This window comes from Sarcophilus harrisii, chromosome 3 (genome assembly GCF_902635505.1).
Source record: "Sarcophilus harrisii chromosome 3, mSarHar1.11, whole genome shotgun sequence".
NCBI classification, from domain to species: domain Eukaryota; kingdom Metazoa; phylum Chordata; class Mammalia; order Dasyuromorphia; family Dasyuridae; genus Sarcophilus; species Sarcophilus harrisii.
In genome coordinates this window covers 340886702-340907444 of record NC_045428.1, presented here as the reverse complement: position 1 = coordinate 340907444, position 20743 = coordinate 340886702, and positions in this window count along the sequence as shown.

Here is a 20743-nt window from a genome sequence, read left to right as displayed (position 1 = left end):
AAGAAAGAAGAGACTGGAGTCAACAAGACCTTGATTCAAATGCTACTTCAAACACTTAAGTAGCTGTTTCATGGTGGGAAAGTTACTTAAACTTCAATAAGCCTGAGTTTCCTCATCTAAAAATGGGCTTCTACTCAGTGGCTTCTAAGGTCCCATCTTGTTCCAAATTTATGATCCTACTGTCATATAAAGAGTAAAGGATGATCAATGAATAGCCTTTATATTCCATTCATAAATACACGCTGTCAAGAGATCTGTATAGTAAGGCCTTCAGTATTAAAGGCTGGGTTGGATTTATGGCAGAATTGGACAAAAATCACATATAATAAGAAGGCATGAATGGATTGCAAATAGCACCACTTGAGAGAATATCCACATCAAGAAAATTATAGGTCATCAAAATATTGAAATGGCAATGGAAGGTTTATAGGGAGATAATTAAAACTAATAATCAGAATAATATTTTAGGATTACATATGTATTCTATACATGCTTTTTTATCTTTACTTAACATTTGCCTGGATGACACCATCTTCTACTCTTTAAGATTCAGATTCATACAAGTCTTTCCATGGTACTTTTCAAATTATTTTTTTTCTCATTTCTTATAACCCAATAGTTTTCCATTAAATTATTAAATACCACAACTTGTTCAAACATCCCCCAAATGATGGGCACCACTTAGTTTCCAGTTTTGGTTTGGTTTGGTTTTTTATAACCACAAAATCAGGTGTCATATTTTCTCATATATAGGAACTTTTCTTGTTTCTTTGCTCTCTTTGGTTTATGTATAGGTCTAGTAATAAGATAGGGAAGTCTTAAGAAACAGAAAATATACTCCCTGGGTCTCAATCAGTTGATATGTTTCTTAGGTATCAGAGTTGAACCAAGGCCCATGCTACTTACTGATCAAATGAACTATTTATAGGGTGAATAAATGTACTTTTATTGGGTGAAGGGTACATGAACTATTTCTTCAGTGTTCTTGGCTTCCTGAGTCTCTAAACCCCTGAATAGTAGAATATACAGACACATGACTATTGCTAAAAAAAAAAATCAACCAGCCAGAAAATGCAGATACAGAAACCATCTTGCCCTGACTAGGGGCAACCAGAGAATGAGCATGAATGTTATAAGTTGGATGAATCAGCACAAACACATCAGTCCTTTTGCAGCACCAAAGAATGGCCCAATAAGCCATTGCATCAGAGATAATTGGCCAACCAGACTAAAGAAATCAAGTACTCTTACTCATACATTATTTAAAAATGGGAAATATAAAGTAAGGTATGACACACACCACCATGTGCTAGGATGGGTCTGTTAGACTGCTGCATTTTTGTGTTTCAGAAGCTCATAACTGAGATTGTGCCTCAAATATGGAAGGATATAAAGACAAGAAATAGATAATAATAACTGACATCTATATTTAACAGCTAGCACTTTAAGGCATGCAAAGTGTTGTAAATACATTATCTCCTTTTATCCTTACAACCACCCTTAGAGAGCAATACTTTGGGTATTATTATCTCTCTTTCAGATGAGAAAACAGAGGCTCTCAGAGGTTTAAGATATTTTCCTTTGGCTAAGGCTCAGAGCAGAGGAGCAATGTGACAGGTGGGAAAATGCACTGACTCTGAAATCAAAGAACCCAGGTTCAAATCTTACCTTTGACATTTATTTATGTGACCAGAAACAAATTGCTTCTCTTCCCTAGATCTCTGCCCCCTCTTCTAAAAAATGAGGGACTGGATTATCAAAGAATTTGGCCTCTGAGGTCCCTTCTAGTTCAAGATCTTTTATCCTACCATCCTTATGTAGCACCCTCTCTGGCACCATATGCAGTGTTCCACAGCCATAGGCACTCCTTCCCCCATCCACCCTTACAAAGAAGAAACAAGCTACATCCGTTCATCTCTCAAGTCAAGTTTGATCACTAAAATCACAAAATATCCAGTTTCCTTTTATTGTGGTTCTTTCCATTTATATAGTTGCAGTTATTTTGTTTCACATAAAACTTCTCATGCTAATCTGAATCTCATAGTCAACATTTCTCACAGCACAGTAATGTTCCATCACATTCATGTATAACCATTAAATTTAGCCATTCCACAATCAATAGGCATTTTTTTTTCTATTTCTTCACTACCACAAAAAAGTGTTGCTATGAATATATCAGTACATATGGGACCCTTTTTTTGTCTTTGACCTCAATGGGTTATATATTTAGTGATGGGATTTCAGGTCAAAAGATATGGACATTTTAGTCAGTTTTTTTTCAAGCATAATTCCATATTACTTTCCAACCTGTTCGTTTAACACCAGCCAATGAAAATTTAAAGAGATTAAGCTACTTGCCTAAAGTTACACAACTTCCTTGGTGGAGGTGGAACTAAAACCTGGCTCAACTCACCCTCATTCCTGTTTCACCCCATACAGCATGTTGTTCCTAAAATGGAGAGGACTAGAGAGCTTTCAGAGAGATTCAAGCATAAACAGAGGCCTTGAAGGCAGCTCTGATACTAAAGTGGGATGAGCAGTAAGTGAAATACAGGGAGAAAATAGCTACCAATTTAGCTATAATACTCTCTTGGAAAGCCGGCAGCCTAGCTGAGCTGCTGTTCCCACTGAACAAAATTGACTTAAATCAAGACACCAGCTTCACAGCAAACATTTCATTCATGAAAATGGGCCCTAGGGGAAATTCTTCATGAAGTGTATGCTAGAGTAGTTCCAAGTTTGGCATATGGGAGCCAATCTTTCTGGACAATGCTGAAGAAAAGGTAGTTGCTCTCCTATGCAACTAACCTCAAGGATAATCCTTGAGCTTTAAAAATCTCCTCTAGCATGATTTATCTCCCTCCCTCCCCCAGCATCATCTGTGTGTCAATTTGTCCCCACTTTCTTGGGCTGCTTTCTTCTCCCTGGGAGGTGAATTCAATGTTTTCTTCCTCATCCCCACCTCAACCCCTTCTTCATGAGGTTCCTTTTCTTTATCTCATCTTCTCTGTTGCAATTTGTGACAGGGTGAGGAAATACGTAAAGAGAGAGAAGACTTCTTTTTTTTTATTGGTCCAAAAGTCTGTTGGCACATCTGGTGGGATGATGATAAGGTGGAGGGGAGGGAGGAGGCTATCAAATGGCAAAAACAGAACAGGCAGTTTACATATAGGTCAGAAAACAAGCCAAAAACACAAACAAAAACCCTCCCACAATCCTCTGATCCTGTTTCTGCCTCCCCTCATTGTCTGAGCCAGGGGCTTCTCATTGTTTTTATATTTAGAGACCTGGGAAAGCTTGTTTAACACCATACCCATTGTCTTTCCACCAGCCACCCTCTATTTCCCCAGATCCTACAAGCATCTTTTAAGAGCATTAACTATGAGACCATCTAATTAAGTTAGTTAAGCCCCAGTTGGGGAATTCAAGCTAGGAAAAAAAGAAAGAAAAGGAAGGAAGAAAAAGAGAGAGAGAAGGAGAGAGACAAAGATAGAGAGATAGAAAAAGAGAGAGAGAGAAAGAGAGAGAGAGAGACAGAGACAGAGAGACAGAGAGACAGAGAGACAGAGAGACAGGGAGAGACAGAGAGTTCCTTTACTGTTTTTTTTTTAACAGAAGGGACAGAGGGAGAGATAGTCCTAATTATTTAACTTATTTTTTCATTAATGCCTTAACTTCAGGGAAACACATAACTTGGGACCAATGCTGACTATGTTCATAGTGTTCTTTCTCTCTGGAAAAATAATGCAGTACAACATGCCCAATTTTTTGCCATAGCTACATTTAAACACTGAATGACTCCAAATTGCTTCTTTTCTTGTTGATTTTTTCAGAAAGGCATTATGCTGTAGGGTATGTGGGATAGGATTAGGGGCAAAAACAAGAGGTATCTGAAATGCATAGCTGTTGCTCTCCCTATATAGATTTTGGCCTGCCTATAGACTGGGTAGAAAGCCTTCCTTTGCTTAGCTGACTTGAAATCTTCCCCCATTGCTCTTCTCAGGACCAGACTGACTGGGCAGCCGGCCCACTCATAAAACAAAAAGAGGTAGGTACCTGGCTTTAGAAAGTGAGAACTAACTTTGGAAATTAAGTTTCAGTGTGTTGGCGAACCGAGACAAAGGGAAAATGCAATGAATCATTTTTTTCCAAGAGGACTTTCTTGCCTGAAGGGCTCATAAATTGCATTTGTGGACCGAGTCCAGCTTGGAAGGCTTTGTTGGCTTGGTTATGATCCTCACAATGGAGAATGATTTGCTATCATGCTAGAGAAGCAGGGCAGCAAAGTGAATAGAGAACCAGGAGGAGCAGCATTCAAGTTCTGTCTTTAATAGAGACCAGCAATGAGAACTTACTTTTAGTACCTCCACACAGTTCTTTATAACCGAGCTCATAAGTTCTCATATTTCAAGTTTTAAAAATCATCAAAGTTCATTAAATCTAGCCTACTCGTTTTCCAGATGAGGAAGCTAAAGCTCAGAAAGGTTAAGGATCACACAGAAAAGCCCTTTGACCCCCAAATCCAGCTGTTCTATTTCAACTGCCCTCTGACTACCTCTCTAGCCACAGAATGCATGCTGATCTGCATTGAGATCTACCATCCAAAGCTCCCACACTAATCAAATCACATTTGGAGCACAAAACAAACCAAAAAAAGGCAATTTAATTCAGACATTTATTAAGCACTTATAGTGCTATGAGCAAAAATGAGACACTGCTTCCTTCAAAGAACTTACCTCTTGCTGAAGCAGTTTCTCTAATCCTGAAAAGCTGGTTACTGATACTTTTTGAAAACCAGATCTGTAATTCGATGAATAAAGGAAATTCCTTCTACCAATGCAAATAAGAATCTAATATGTGATTTACAATCTCCTAGAAGTAGCTGGGACACTGAGAAGCTAAGGGAATTGAACAGAATATGGTGGTGTGCTGCAAGTGTTGGGCTCAGTTGGAAAGACCTGTGTATAATTTGAAGCCTCAGATAATTCCTAGCTAAGTGGCCCTGGGCAAGTCACATAATTTTTTTTATATCAGTATTCTTCTTCAATAAAATGGGGATAATAATAACATTTAACTCCTAAGGTTGCAAGGAATCAAAAAAAGATATTTTTAAAAGAGTTTAGTACAGTGCCTGGCTCTGTATTATTTATTATGTGCTTTTTCAATGTTAGCTATCATTATTATGTGTCAGGGGTATAACCAGAGCCCCGATGTTGTTGATTCTGAAGCCAGGTCTCCATTTACTATACTATGCTGCCTTTCTATTGCTAATTAGTATGATTCAGGAAATTATACTTGAACTCCCAAAAAAGTCTTAGAATTATACTTCTTGGAGATGAGAAGCATCTCAAGACATCATCTGGTTGTAGCCCTCTGCCTTTAAGCAAGTAAAGTGTCAGTGACCCTTTCACTGATGAGGTAATGGAAACCCTAAGAGATTAAGTGACTTTGTGCTACTTGTTTTTGCCCATCCTCCATCCTCTGCTCTCTGGTCCCCCCTGCTCCTTCATTCTCTCTTTCTCTCAGGCAGGGGCACTGCTGCACTATGTGTGACCTTCCCCCGTATTTTCTCACTCATTTTGCTGGGAGGTTCTGTAGTATGTATGGTGTTAAGATAATTAGACAAGTGTTATTGAACTGCTGGTCTACACTTTATGCAGCTTGCCTGCTAATGGATTTATGTTCTTCTTGGCTCGCTCAGAGCATTTCTCCCCACCACCACCACCACCATCATTCCACCCAACAAAAGCACAGAAATGAGAATTTAGATCCTTTTAATTGGGATCATACTTTTACTAAGTCTCTTATCTGATTTTCAAATTGATTTCTAAACTTCATTAAATGAGGGCAGGGACCATGTACCTCCCCCAGTTGCTTATACATAGTAGGTGCTCAATAACATTTGTGGAATGAATGAATGCAGCCCTGATTCCCTCTCTAAGAAACCCTTAGGTGTCTTCCCATTAAGCCTTTGTACAGTGTGACCTATTTCACTTGTTTTTCTTTCATCCCTCTTTTCCTTCTTTTCTAGAGAATAAAGTAATTTGAGCCTCCTGGGAGTAACATTAGCTAGGTTCAATCTTGCTGATCAACAGCTGATTCTATCATCTTCACTTTCCAGGTATACAGAAAGAAAAAGAAGCAAACAAAACATGATCTCCTTTTCAGATAAAAGCAAGAACTCAGTGCTGCAGAAAGAAAGTTGGGATTAAGACTCAGACAACCGGAATCCACATTCCCAGCTCTCATTGTGGTGAGATGGGAAGGCAAATGATTTCTTCTCTTTGGATCTTATTGAAAGGAACTGGAAGTACATGCTTCATTATACCTGTTTATTAAAAGGAAAAAACAAAACCAAGAAGGAATAATATTGGATGATACAAACTAGAAATGCATGGGCTCATGTGTGCTCCCAAAACTCCATTCCCCAGCCCCCCAGTTTCCCATATATCCCTGTATGTATTGTATTTAAGTTTCTTGAGGACACAATGGTGTTAAGATAATTAGACAAGTGTTATTGAACTGCTGGTCTACACTTTATGCATCTTGCCTGCTAATGGATTTATATTCTTCTTGGCTCGCTCAGGGTGTTCCTTCCCTCTCTTTCCCCCCATTATACCCAACAAAAGAATTTAGATTCTTTTATATTTCACTTTTATATTTCTATCCTCAACACTGAACACCGGTTTTGGCACATAATAGGTACTTGATAAATGCTTGTTCATTTGTTTATTTCAACCATGTACATATTAATGATTTTTTTAAAATAAATCTAGATCTGTGATTTCATCAGTGAAAGAAACTCTTCCCAGAAATTCGCTCCATCCCTCCATTGATGCAGATTAACAACTCCTTTTCAACTTAATAGTAATAATGATAATATAATTAACATTTAAATAACACCTACCAAGGACAGGCATTGTTATTAAGTGCTTAACAAATAAATATCCCATTTGAACTTCAAATAGGTAGGTACAATTATTATCCCCAATTTACAATTGAGAAAAGGAAAGTTAAGTGTTTTTGCCCAAAGTCATACAGCTAGTAAAAAGGCAGGATTTGAATTTTGTCCATTCTGACCTTAGGCTCAGTGCTCCATCCACCAAACTACTTATCTGTCCTTAGTCCTTGTTGCCTGGGGAACTCTGTGGTGAAGAGACTTGGACATAGTTACACTACTAGTATATGTTTGGAGGAAGAATTTGAATCTTAGGTTTTCCAGTCTATGCAACACTGAACCTCTGCTCCCCTCACCACACACCCCTGCTACTCTTATGTGCTCCCAGTTCACATTAATCTAGCACTTTCAAGTTTACAAAGCACTTTCCTCACACCAGCCAAACAATAGGTCCTATCTTCTATTATCATAAATTATCATCTTCTTTTATAGATGACTCTCTAGTTATCTGGGGAGTAATGGCTGGTTGGGAGCATATGCATTTACTAAAGGAGATCTGAAAACTTAATAGGTGGAAATTTAATAGGCCAAGTTGACAGAATTGTCAGAGATGAATGATGGTTTAAGGGCATGAAATTAGAAAAGGCATGTGGTCAAGATGGATTCCCAAAGGCCCGTTTCCAAAGCACGCACTGGCAGAGGCGCAATCTCCTTTGGACAAGTTTAACGATGTGTCTAATGAGAGAAGGCACCCATCTTTCTTACTAGGGGTGAAGGATGGACTTACTCATCAGTCACAGGAGCTGCTCCTTTCCCTCAGCCCCCTCCCTCTCAACTGAAGATGGCACCTTGATTGAAGAGTCAAGTTCCCCTTCCTTTCATCCTGTAGGGTTTCATAGCTGGATCTCACTGGATCTACTAAAAGCATTATAGTCATCCTTGCAAGACATCATCAAGAAAGCTACCCTTAGAGAGCAGGACCTAACTTTAATGACTTTAATAACTACCAGGGAAATGGTAGTCATATTCTGTCAGTCAGTCAGCAAGCATTCATTAGGTACTTCCTCTGTGCCCAGCATCAGGATGAGTGCTAGGTACCATCCAAAACGGCAAAAACAGGCCCTGCTTTCAAGAAACTCATATCTTAATAGAGGAGACAACTTCAAAATAATCTATGTACATATGTGATAAAGTTTTACTTATCTTAGTAAAATTTATCTTAAACTGGAGTAAGAGTTTCCAAGGAGTATTTTTTGTGTGTCATTGTTGTTTTTTATTTTTAATTGTGTGTTTTTTAATTATTGCAGTTTATTTATTGCATAAAATATATTCTCCAGTATATCTGGAACCTTATCAATATGGGCCTTCTTTTTAATCAGGCAGATTGCAGACTGCTCATCCTATAAGATTCTCTTCTATGGGACCTCCCACTTAACTCAGAGGGTCCTTCCAGTGTGCTGAGTGGGCATCCTCCTTTACAGCCTCTTGATATCGTGTTGACACCATTGAAAAAGACATAGATATAAATTTATAACCATTACATTGAATTCCCAATCCCTATATTTATGCCCACCTGAATTTTTGATTTCCTTCACAAGCTAATTGTACAATATTTCAGAGTCTGATTCTTTTGGTACAGCAAAATAACGGTTTGGTCATGTATACTTATTGTGTATCTAATTTATATTTTAATATATTTAACATCTACTGGTCATCCTGCCATCTGAGGGAGGGGGTGGGGGGCAAGAGGTGAAAAATTGGAACAAGAGGTTTGGCAATTGTTAATGCTGTAAAGTTACCCATGCATATAACCTGTAAATAAAAGGCTATTAAATAAAAAAAAAATAAAAAAAGATTTATATAATATATATATATATATATATCCTTTTTTATTGTTTCAAGGGGATTCCCCTCTACAAGGCATGTAGAGACATGTAGCATATGTCCCTTTGGGGGTGATGCTATTATCTGCATTTTTCAACAGCTGCTGACGTGGCTCTCTGACAAATCAAAGTTTGTTACTGATGTCCCAGCTCATCCTAACACATTGTGACAGTTCCCCCAAGCTTCTCTCTTCCACACTTAGCAGGATGTCTGGACAAAGAAAAGCTTTCTACAACACCAAGTCTGATATTCTATAACAAGGTCTTCTTTTCCTTTGAGGTATTCCAGCTTCTGTGCTCACACTTCCTCATCTTCACTTTTTCTCCTCCCCCAGAAAACCAATGAATCTTTTTATAGGGCCATCTGGCTTGTAGTTGAAAGTAATAATGCTGGAGGCTCTGCCTCCACTCCCCCTTACTGACAGCCAACCACCCTAAATGAGAAAAAGAGGATTCTGCTTGTTTATTTATATCAAAAGCAACATCAAAATCCAGCATATTCTAGTTTTCTCTGGCCCTAAGGAGTTTCAGGCTTATAGACAAAGAGAGACAGAGTCAGAATCAAATGAAGGGGAGGAAGTAGGAAGAAGGAAGCAATGAAAGAAGGAAAGAAAGAAGGGAGAAAGGGAGGAAGGAAGGAAAGAAGGATGGAAGGAAGGAAGCAAGGAAGGAAGGAAGGAAGGAAAGAAGGACGGAAGGAAGGAAGGAAGGAAGGAAGGAAGGAAGGAAGGAAGGAAGGAAGGAAGGAAGGGGAAGGGAAGGGAAGGGAGGGAGGGAGGGAGGGAAAGAGGGAAGGAGGGAAAGGAAGAAGGTAGGAAGGAAAGGAGGGAGGAAGGGAAAGGAAAGGAGGGAGGAAGGAAAAGGAGGGAGGGAAGAAAGGAAAGACGGGAGGAAGGATGAGAGGAAAGAAGGGAGGGAAGGAATAAGAGAGGAAGGAAGGAAGGAGGGAGGTAGGGAGGAAAGGGAGGAAGGGAGGAAAGAGGAAGAAAAAGAGGAAGGGAGAAGAAAGCAGAGAGACATCAGATGTAAGTAGCAATGATGTTATGATGTTGACATTTTTTTCAGCTTTCTTATTTTTAAAACCAAAATGTATTCTTTATTGCCAAAACCAGAAAATAAGAGGAACTTTTTAAAATTCTTTAGTAATGATAAGAATGAGACCTATGATTTCTTTGCTGTAGTAAATATGAGATGAGGAAACTTCCTGTACCAATGCAGGCTGAGGTCTTTCTTCAAAATATAGTAATAGAAAGTATGCTAGAACACTGAGAGCTTAAATGAGCAGGCCAAAATTACAAGCCAGAATGTGTCAAAGCAGGAATCCTATGCTTCTACTTCCAAAGTCTACTCTCTATTCATTATACTGCACTAACTTTTCAGTATTTTTGATGTTTTTTGTTTCTTTTTAGGTCACTTTCACTTCCCAAGACCACAGTGCTTATGGTCAGGTTATATTAAGTTATACCTTGTATTAAAGAAAAGTAGCTAAGCAAACTAGAATAATCTCTTCTAGTGGTGGTTTGCAACAGTAGAACTCTACTAGAGAGAAGGGTGCTAGAGAGAAGGGATATATATTTCATAATCAGCTTTTTGGAGGCAGATAGCATGTTTAATTTGAATTCTGATGTTTTCAGGGTTGTTTTCATTTGTGTTATTGTTGTCATTAGGTATATTGCTCCCCTGGCTTTGCTTTCCTCATTCTGTGTGTTTGTACAAACATTTCCTTGTTTTTCCAAGTACTTTCTATTGTACAGTAGTACAGTTATCCCTTCTACATCAAGACTTTCCCCATCATGATTTTAATATCTCATGGGTTAATATAAGAAATTAAATGGAAACTTGAGGGGAGTTTTGCAGAAGCCAGAGACAAGTAAAGACCAGCAGATGAGACAGAAAAAGTTTAGAAACTCAGAAATGCATAATATATATGCACATATATGTAATTGTTTGATATCAATGTTTTATTTTTTAATATATACCATTTGGTATATATGGTATATATAATGGTATATACCATTTCTTTTTTTTTAATTAAAATAAGTTTAAAAATTAAAGTTTTCAAAAAGAATGTAAAGGCAGCAGATGACACACAAAGATTTTTATTTAACATTGACCTACAACCAAATATTTAATTTTTTTATAATAAAGTACTATAAACACTCCATAAAATGGGGGGGGGGGTGAGAATCAGACTTATTCTTTGGTATGAAGGAAGAGCCAAAAAATTTTACATGGAATTTCCAGATGATAGGAGTGCTGCACCCCTTACCACCATGATGTGTAATTATATTCTATCTTATTCATGTAACAGAATTTGTTCAACCTTCCCCCACAGGACAGAAATCCTCTTTGTTTCCTCTTTTTGCTAACATTAACACTATTTCTATGACTATTTTGTTGTGGGAAAATGTTTTCATTTTGTCTTTGACCACTTTGGGGAATATACTCAAAAGTAGGATCATTAGGGTAAAGAGTATAGACAGTTTAGTTACTTTTCTAGCATAATTAATTCTAAGTTAGTTTCTAGAACATTATATACCCATTTCTATTTCCACCAACAGAATATACATACCCAACTTTAGGGAGAAATATTCAAATGTGGCAGTCACTCCCATCAGTAGAACAGTAGTTAGAAATAAAAAGTATTGATTGAATAGAAATATTTTTGAAGGATAATTATGAAAGTATATTAGTCTTCTAAAGGTCTTCTGTCATCCTACTGAATTTGATAGAGGAGTCTCAATAGTTCAAAAATCTTTTCACCAGTACTGGTAGAAAATTTAAGTAGCAAGAAAATGGGCAAATGTAAGCAAAGAAACATAAGAAAATGGGATTTCCCCTCCCTTCCCCCAAAAGGGGGAGGAAGAGTTGAAATCAGTTGAATCTCATCAGTTTTGAGTCTGAAGCTGTCAGAGTTATCACAGATTTCAGCTCTCATAACAAATCACCCACTCAAAGCCAAAACAATTATGGAAGAGGTGTACAAAATGGTTAGAGGATTTTTGTGGCTGTCCAATTATTATCTGAAAACTATGTAGTCAGTATAAATAAATTCAGAAGTGTATTGCTTAACTTTCCCTGTGAAATATGTGTGGTTTTAAATATTACATATGAGTGGGCAAGGACCACTTTGTATATTCTCCATTACTTAGCAGTGTGTTTATACAAGCTAAGCACTTAATAAGAAGTTGTTGAATGAATGAATGAGTAAATAGGGTAGAGGGAAAGAATGTAGTGAAAAGTGCCTCAGATTTATAGTCAGAAAAACTGGATTTAAATTCTATTATTTGTCATTTACTACCATGTGATTTTGGACAAGTCATTTCACCACTGTAGGCCTAAAGTTTCTCATTTATCAAAGAGGCATTAATAGGAAGAAAAAATGATTTCCTAAGTCTCTTCCAGCTCTCTGTCCTGTAAATCTCTCTGTGAGGGTCAGAAAGAAGAAAGTTCCTATTGAGTATATAGTTGGACCCAAATGCTTTTAAAGGGTCCAGAAATTCTCTGGGCTAGACATATAAAATGATGTTTCCAACTTTCAATCTATCCATTATTTATTGAACTCTGACTATTTGTCAGGCATTGTACTAAGTGCTGAGAACATAAAGACAGAAATAAAAGAAATCTCTGCCCTCGAGGGGTGTGCATTCCATGTAGAAAGACAACATGTACTCATACATGTATATACATAATAAATAAAAAATAATTTCATAGCAGGCAAGAACATCTGTGAGGAGATCACAAGAGGCCACATATAGAAAGTGCTATTTGAACTGAACTTTGAAAGAAACAAAAAAAAGCTAATAAATTCTTTCCCATTTTGTTCCAGTTTGGTAGAAACACAAAATGAGTTCTGGTCCCCAAGAACCATCATGATTTAAGTTTATATTTATATAAATAGAGTCCTAAGGAATCATCTGACGCTAAATATACTCAAGAGTCCCTAGTTCCCAGAGAGATGTCCAAACTGGAGACCCTGAGCAAGACACTTGGGTCTTGCTCTTTCCTCTTTCCTCAGTTTCTTTAACTGCAAAGTGGGGATAATAATAGCACCTATTTTCCAGAGTTGGTGTGAGGATCAAATGAGACCACACTTTTAAGTGCTAGCACAGTGCCTGGCAAAACAGTAGACACTTAATAAATGCTCATTTCCTTCTTTTCTTCCCCCTGGACTGGGGAAAAGGAGACCTGAGATTCTCTTAAGTCTCTGCTCTACCATTCTGTGACTGTGCAAGTCACTTATCATCTCTGGGCTCCTTATCTGTCAAATAAAGGGATAAGCTCAGATCATTAAGAATCATCAATTACTTCAAGAAGGGACTTTAGACCCATATTTGCAAAAAATGTTTGTGGCAGCACTTTTTTGTAGTGGCTAGAAACTGGAAAATGAAGGGATGCCCATCAATTGGAGAATGGCTGAATAAATTGGATTGGCGAGACTTACATGAACTGACGCTCAGTGAAATGAGCACAACCAAGAGATCGTTATATACTTCAACAACAATACTGTATGATGATCAATTCTGAGGGACGTGGCTCTCTTCAATAATGAGAGGATCCAAATCAGTTCCAATTGATCTGTAATGAACAGAACCAGCTACACCCAGAGAAAGAATACTCGGAAATGAGTATAGACCACAGCATAACATTTTCATTCTTTCTGTTGTTTGCTTGCATTTTTGTTTTCCTTCTCCAGTTATTTTTACCTAATTTCTAAATCCGATCTTTCTTGTGCAGCAAGACAACTTTATAAATATGTATACATACATTGTATTTAGCATATATTTAACATATTTAACATGTATGGGACTACCTGCCATCTAGTGGAGGGGGTGGAGGGAAAGAGGGGAAAAGCTGAAACAGAAGTTTTTGCAAGTGTCAATGTGGAAAAATTACCCATGCATATGTTTTGTATATAGAAAGCTATAAGAAAAAAAAAAAAAAAAAAAAGAAGGGACCTTAAGGGTCATCTCTTCTCACACTTTTAGCAACTGAGGCTCAGAGAAGTCAAGAAATTTGACCAAAGTGTCTAAGCAATAAAGTGGCAGAATCACTTTCAGCTTTAACATTATATGATTCTGTGATACTTAAACACACAATAATTTTTAACTTTAAAAATGTGCTCTGATCTGGATAAAAAGGAAATAAAACATAATGGATGGTGTGCTAGGCTTAAGGTGAGGAAGACCTGAATTCCAATCTTACCACTAATGTCATCCTGAATTAGTAAGGTAACTTTTATGGCCTTCAAGTAGCACCACAGGATTTACCTACTAAATAGTAAACAGTTCTAATAGTGGACAGAATTCCCACCCAGGGAAATCCCTATGAGGATAAAATCACAGGTGCTTTGGGACAATCTAATCTTATTTTCTCCACTCCTTAGAGATACAATCATATTCCAGACTTTCTCTATCCCCCAAATCTCCCCTCATAGACATTTTTACCTTCAGAAGCAACCCCTACCCACTGGACTGCCTTGAAAGTCACCTAGCCTGTCCAGAATGACCCTATTTCAGGACCACATTTGTTACTGATTTCAACTGAGAGGGCCTGACAGATGAGCTGCAAGAAGACTATGGATTTCTTGCCAGCTGGATTCTGAAAGCTGCATGGAGCTTCCTATTGAAATCAATGGGAGGCTCCCTGATGCATAAGGAAAACAAGCCTCCGGCAACAAAGGCCCATGTGTGGAGAGACCTGTAGGCAGCTCCATTTAACAGTAGTTGTCTTGTCTGGATTTATTGCAGTGAATGAGGCAGAGGGGGTAGCAGGAGGGAAAGAAAGAGGGAAAAGGCCTATCTGGCCATGGAGAAGCAACCTTACCTGCCCAATGGTGTGGATTTGAAGGTTCCAATAATTTCCAGACCATTTAACGCAGTCACTCTGGTAATGCTTTATTTTCCAGGTCACAAATTTCACGTGAATTCTCACTATTTACATGATAACTATTGATTATTTAATTGCAAGGCAAGTGCCACAAAGCAGCTGGGAAATTCACGTGATGGTCAGCTACAGTGCCAAAGGGATGAATGTGTCTAATTCCAGGCTTTGTTCACTAAGTCAAATTTTGCTAGGTAATTCTAAGCAAGGGAGTTCACTTTATAGAGCTTTCATTTTGATAGCTACATAAAGCAGAAATTTCTTAAGTTGGATTTGGACTCAAGGGACCCAAGAGAATCCTAGATCTGACACTTCTAGTTCACTTGAACACATTACATACAGCTGGACCTATAAAGTTATGGGTATAAGAATACCAAACGAGGGAATCCATCATAAAATTGCAGGCAGACAAATTGTGGTAAGAATACTGAGAGATTCAACAGCTTAACAGTGCAATGGTTGGTTTCTCACATATGCAAGTTGAAGATTGAAAGGAGGGTGAGGAGGAGGAGGAGGGAAAGGAGGAAGAGAAGTAGGAGGAAAAGTGAGAAAAAGAAGAAAGAAGGAAGAGGAAGAGGAAGAAGAGAAATTCTCAAGAATACTAATATGACTATTACTTTATCCTCTACATCCTCACTCTGCAAATCCTGTATTTAATATTCATTTTTGAGGTACTTAGCAACGTGTTATGCAATAATAACATCAAATAACCAAAAGAAAAAATTACTTTTTGGTTCTAGAATTCACCACAGGAAGGCATATTTGCAGATTAGAGATGCTAATGCATGTAATGCTAATGCAAGTGCTGGACAGACTTTAAAATTCTGTATAAATGTCAGTTATTATGATGCTTTATAAATGTATTGAATATGGTAATGTATAAATATCAGTATAGCACTTTAAAGTATTATATGTGTCAGTTATCATTATTTAATTTATATAATATGGTAGCAAAGCCTAATGGACTTAAACTTAGTTTCAGAACCAGTAAGGGCTGGATTTAAGTTCTAACTCTGACATATACATGTTGTCTGATCTTCAGCAAATCAATTAACTTATCAGTTTCCTACAATCTTTTCTACAGCTACAAGTTGCAGAGTTGACCATTTGTGCAGCTGTAGTTTCTTGATCCAAGAGTTCTTTATCCTGAGAAAACTACAAGTCCAATCCCTATCTCTATTCCTACACCCAGTTTCTTATGATCTCATTAGCTCCCAGGGGTTCCATTATCACCTCTATACAGATGATTCCAAGAGCTATATATCTAATCCTAGTCTCTGGGGCTTGATGTCACATAAGCATCTCAAACTCAACATGTCCAAAACAGAACTCATTATCACTCCTCTCAAACACTCCTATCACAGTTTCCAATTACTGCTGAAGGCATCACTTTCCTCTAAGTCCCCTAGGTTCCAAATCCTGATGTCATTCTTGACTTTTCACTCTGACTCACCACACGTATCTAACCTATTGTCATTTCTACCTTTATGACTAAAAATCCACCTTCTAGAGGAACCCTTCTCTGGCCCTTCTTTATCTCAATGCCTTCCCTTTCTTGATTATTTCCTACTTAATATATATTTCTTTTCAATGTGGTCTCCAGATTATAAACTCCTTGAGAGTAGAAGTAGGGGGAAAAGAAGGAAGAAGGAAGTAAAGAAGGAAGAAAGAGGAAAAGGAGAAAGAATAGGGTTTAGGGAAAGGGAGGAGGAAGAAGGAGAAGAGAAAAAAGAAGAAAAAAAACAGAAAGGAGGAAGAGGAGGAAGAAAAGGAGAAAGAGGAGTAGATGCTTAACAAATTTTAAAGTATGATGAATGAATATACATCCACTTCTCTCTACTCAAATAGCTATTGTTCTAGTTCAAATTATTATCACCTCTTAGCAGGATTATTACAATAGCCTTCCAACTGGTCTTCTGCTTCAAGTTTCTGAATCCAGTCTATAATCTGTTCAGCTTCCAAGGTAATTTTTCTAGTCTAGGTCTAACTACATCAGCTTCCCTCTTCAATGATCTCCACTAGCTCTCTATTATCTCCACAATCAAATATAAATTTCTTTTTGCATAGAAAGCCCTAACTACCTTTTTAGTATTCTAATACTTTATTACTACCTCACATTCTATAATCCAGCTTCACAGCTTCACAAACTTTACAAGTTTGTTATATATGACACTATTTCCTGTCTCTTTTCCCTTTCTTGGGCTGACCCTACCTTTTAGTTTCCCTATCTTCCTAAAAGATTCCACTCATAGACTCTACTCAAAACTCACCTTTTGCAGGTCTTCCCCATGGCCCCAGCTATTAGTGCCTTCCACTATCAGATTACCCTCTATTTACTCTGTATGAACCTAATTATTTTCATATTTTTCCCATTGGAATTTGAAAAACTAGGATCTTTTTGAAAAGCAGGATCTGTTTTCCTTCTTTTATATCCTAGACACTCACCACAATGTCAGGGACATAGTAAATGACTGATTGATTTGCTGATCTTATTAACCCACTTGTCTCACTTCTTTCTAGAAGCCTCAAGATAGAACCCTGACTTGTGAACATCTTCATAAATGGAAAAAATAGCCTCCTTTACAATATTGCAACCTGTGATATTTTTAAAGTACAAATTTGATATTAATTGATCACCAAAAATAGCACTTTGGGCTTTTTCTTATGAACACAAATAATAAGCTTGACTAACTGCTTTTTTCCAATAACCCCTGAGAACACATCCCGAGCTCTGCCTCATGGCTTCTGAACCTATAGAAAACAAAGTTAAATCAATATATATTTTTTATATATTCCAGCTGCACACCACCAAAGATAACAAGAAATAAATTAGCTGGGAACATAAGGAAATAATAGTAAGGGATAAGAAAAAGTTTGTTGATTGGCTTGGTTTGTTGTTTTTTTTTTAAATCAGTGAACAAAGTGCTATTTATAAGATTGAACAGTTGGAAACAGCCCAAAGGCCCACAATAGGGGTATGGCTAAGAAAACGAAGGTATATTGACACAATGGAACAGTGTATGCCTATTAGAAATGATAAATATGTGGACTAATAAAGTAGAGTGGTCCATCAGAAAGAATGTTGAATTTTAACTCCTTATGTGACCTTTGGCAAATAACCTCCCTAGCCTCAGTTTCCTAATCTGTTCAGGGAAAGGTTTGAACTAAATTATCTCTAAATTATCTCTGTCTTCTTAAAATCCAAATCCCAGTTCTATCTATGGGATGTTCGACAAGTCCCACATAACTTCTCTGAGCCTCAGTTTCCTTATCTGTAAAATTAGAAGGTTGGACCAGAGCATAGGATCATAGATCTAGAGATAAAAGAATCCTTAGAAACTACCTGGTCAGATCCCCTAATTTTATTAAGAAAGAAACAGAGGTCCAGGGAGGTATAGAAGTGGCAGAACTCATCAACATTCGAACTCAGGTCCTTTGACACAAACCCATCACTCTTTCCACTGCATTATGCTTGTAAGGACTCTTCCATTCTAAAAATATTATCCTATGATCTTGATATAGGAGATTCAAGAGCTTGTGTTCTAATGGCCATTTGCTCTGGGACATTGGACAACTTTCTCAGAACTTCAGTTTCTTCATTTATAAGATGGCAAGGTAATGTCTGTGGCAATGTTGGTGAATGGGAAAAAAAAAAACCACAAAATTTCACTGGGGAAAAAAACATAAAATGTGTGCACATTGACTAAAAAGTATGTAAAATTGTAAGTATGTACATTACAAAGAATAAAAGAGAATTTGGAAGGAAAAGAACAGTTGAAATTTAACATTAAATAGGTTTTTTATAATAATGTTCAAATTAGAGCTAAGAATTCCTTTAAGAAATGATAATTAAGCAGTATAGCATAGTAAAAGAAAACCAACTGCCAGGCAGGAGGAAGCAAAAGATCTGAGTTCCTGTTGTGGCTCCCATCCCAGTCATCTCCTGATAACAGTGATGTAATTTTCAACAAATCACCATTGTTGCTTTATTTTCAAAATGACATTTACTTTCCTGCAGGCAGGAGACTAGACAAGGAAATGGCTTGAAGTAGGTGCCTTCCCTTTCTAAGACCTTTTAAATCTCTATACCTTCATCCAAATTTATTTTCATAAATGAAAATAATAGTTAACATATACTTCAATTCAATTCAGTAAACATTGATTAAGTTCCTAGTGTGTGTCAAGCATTGTGCAAAGCACAAAAAGAGGTGAAAGATAATTCCTGCCCTCAAGGACATTACAGTTTAATGGTGGAGTCAACATGCAAATATACACAGAGCAAGCTATATATAAGATTACTAGGAAATAATTATAGAAGAAAGGCACTGGAATTAAGAGAAATTGGGGGGGGGCTTTTATATATCACTTCAAATTTGCAAAGCACATTACAAATATTGTGTCTCGTTTTTTTTATCCTCATAGCAACCCTAGGAGAAGGATACTGTTATGATCTCTATGTTACAGATGAGGATACTGAAACAAAGGTTAAATGACTGATGAGTCATTTATTAGGGTTGTATTAGGGTGATACAACTAATAGGTACTGAAACTGGATTTGAATTTGCTGACTCCAGCTACCACTGTACCACCTAACTGCCTCAAAGCTAAATGAAAGATCTTCACATTTGAAAGTTTTTCTTAATCTTCCTCAAAATAATAAGCCTTACTATACCCAATGTGCCATAAATATATACATACATCTAGTCATTTCATTTTCCACAGTGTATTTTCATAAAACCATAAAGCCCCTCTCAGAGACTGTAAGTCAAAATTAGAAATAAAGACAGAGACAAAATCCCTATCTATTTTTCCCAGCATTATCATGCATTATGATAGCTGTCCATATTTTTCACTCCCAAATGGTTGTTTCACGCTTCTCTATGCTGAAGCTAATGGTGGATTAAGGTAACAAATGGTTTCCTATGTGACACCATCTAGATTTTCCAACCAGTGGAATTACCAAGCCATCCCTCCCTTTGAAGACTTGGCTTCAAAAACAAACACCTTGGGGAGATCAGCAAAGGGTTCCTTCAAAAGCCTAAACCAGTCAGTCTCACAGCTTCAGCAAAACAAAACAAAAAGGACAATGAGGTAAGGGAACTTCAAGGGAAAATGGGGTGCCCATCACACAGCAGTGAACCAATCAATTAGCACCATGGTGGAAGGGAAGGGAAGTAATAACAAATCAGTCGGTCTGTTTTTCCTGGCTTTTACCAAATGATTATCAGGAGCCAAACTGGAGACAAAATGTGAAAAGGGCCCCAGTCTGGGAGTCAGGAGAGCTGGGTTCTAGTCTCTAGCTCTAGCATTACTTAGCTCAGAAGCCATTCCCTTCCAAGAGTTTCTGTTTAAAATTAATTAGACATGGGGAGAGAGAGATGATCCATAAGGTTCCTTCCATCTAAATTGTCCAGAGGCTCCTGAGGCAGAAATCTGGAAGATAGCAGGGATGATGGACTTTTGAGGGCCTATGCAACAAAAACAATAAAAGGACATAGACCTTCTGGAATACCCACCAGAGCAAGGATTATGAGGATAATACCAGGAAAGGGCAGAGAGGAATGTCCCATTTGCTTGTCCCCTAAGAGACACTTCTGGCAACTTTCTGTCACCACAATCAAAAAAGGCCCGGCAATTGATCTGCAGTGCAAGAAGGCAGCAGCTGTTACCAATTATCATTCAGTTGCCTGTGGCCAACCTAATAATAACTGACATTTATGGAGCACTTTCAGGTTTGCAAAGCACTGGGCAATTTCAACAAAATGAAACGTAACAGGTATCCAAGCAAATATGATAGAAATATCATTCGAGCCTCACAACAACAGATTTTATTATCTCAGTTTTGCAGGAGAGGATGCTAAGGCTCTGAGAAATTAAATGGCTCATTCTGTGAGAAATGGGATCTGAACCCAGGCCTTCTTGACTCAGTCCAATCTGCCATTCATTGGGCAATGCTGATACTCTATAAAAGCAAAACTAGCCAGGCTTTTGCATAAATATTTCTGATTTGGGTCATACTCTACTCAGGTGATAGTGTTGTCAGGAAAGCTGGGTAGCTCTGGGGAAGCTGGTTACCTGA